Source organism: Asparagus officinalis, chromosome 4 (assembly GCF_001876935.1).
Source record: "Asparagus officinalis chromosome 4, Aspof.V1, whole genome shotgun sequence".
Taxonomy (NCBI): domain Eukaryota; kingdom Viridiplantae; phylum Streptophyta; class Magnoliopsida; order Asparagales; family Asparagaceae; genus Asparagus; species Asparagus officinalis.
The window spans coordinates 103,215,940-103,217,480 of record NC_033797.1 but is presented as its reverse complement, the minus strand read 5'-3'; the positions used below and the strand labels follow the sequence as shown (position 1 = coordinate 103,217,480).

The 1,541-nt window shown below is 28.2% G+C and overlaps 1 non-coding gene across 1 annotated transcript; it reads right to left on the bottom strand.

Annotated features, from left to right (window-relative positions):
* TRNAS-AGA lies at nucleotides 994–1,075 on the bottom strand. The gene has a single exon. It is a non-coding gene; the product is annotated as a tRNA-Ser (tRNA).

Sequence of the window (1,541 nt, the reverse complement as noted above, 5' to 3'; positions counted from 1 at the left end):
GTGATTTAATCTTCTATCAATTAATACTACCTCTGTATTTTTGATACTCCAACTTATGAGTAAAAATATATGCAATCACTTTTATTTAGGCAATGATATTAAATTTTAATCTATCAATATATGTTTTAAATTTCATTGTGTTTTTTTTTTGTAATTTTAAACTATTGAGAGTGTTTCTATAATTTTTAAAACTTTAAGGGTGTTAATAGTAAATTTAAAATTTTAGGGGGCTACTACTACTTTCTAGATTTTATGTTTGTTGTTTTAAGTTTTAAAAAGTGAGGATGCTTTGTATAATTTTGAATTATTCAGGATGTTTTGTGCAATTATTAAAATTTTTTATTTTTTTACAATAATTCATGTATTATAGTATGTTAGCTACTTATTATTTCTTTATCCTTTTATTATCATTTAAACTCATTGGTGTTACATGGTATTATCTTTCTCTATCATCTCTAAGGCTCAATTGATGTGACAAAGAGCTTTTTACAGTGGGGGAAGGGTGATCTATGTTCAAGTCTGATGGTAATCCTTAGATTTTATCTATATTGTTCACAAATTTTGAGTGTGTTTTTTCTAATTTAAACTTTTGAGGGTGTTTCTCTAATTTTTAAATGTTGGGGGTATTAATCACAAATTTTAAATTCTTCAAAGGATTCTGTTAATTTTTAAATTTCATGTTTGTTATTTTAAGTTTTGATATGTGATGGTGTTTTGTGTAATTTTGAATATTTGAGAGTATTTTGTGTAATTTTTAAAACTTTTTTTTGTAATATTTCATGTAACTTACTAATCTATTTCTTTTAAATTATTAAGCTATAGGTAATTCACGTGGGATTAAGATAGAATATAATTATAATTGTAATATATTAAAATTTAAATAAAATAATTAAAAAATGAAGAGCTATATTGATCAAAGAATAATTTTCTCAAACCCATGCTTTGGAAGAAAGTATGATTTAAGAAGAAAAACATCAAATAAATAAATAAGAGCGTGGTCGGCAGGATTCGAACCTGCGCGGGCAAAGCCCACATGATTTCTAGTCATGCCCGATAACCACTCCGGCACGACCACAATTTTGAAGTTAAGCTTCACAATTACTAAGTATTTGTTTTAGTTAGCCTACGCCTTCACAATAAATGCTGTGAGCTAAAAAAAGAGGATACAATAATTACGGGAAATATTTAGCTAGCAATGGGGAAGTGAAACAGTCACCATGACCATGCATATTCAAATCTTCGAATATTCTATGAATTTTACACCCCATATGCAGTCTTTCTCTATAAACTCAAGTCCATACCATAAGAGGTGGGAATTTTTAAAAATAAAAATAAAAAAGAGAGAAGTTAATAGCTATTGCTCAGAAAATGGATAATTGGATCGAAAATTGGTACGTTGCTTACTATGACTGCGTATATTCATCAGTAGATCGAGATTCATTTGGCTGTGATGACTTTGATTACTCCGCCGATATTCATCAAAGGAGGAAAAGAAAATTTTCTATCGATATTGCGGTCATCCTAGACGGAATATATTCGAT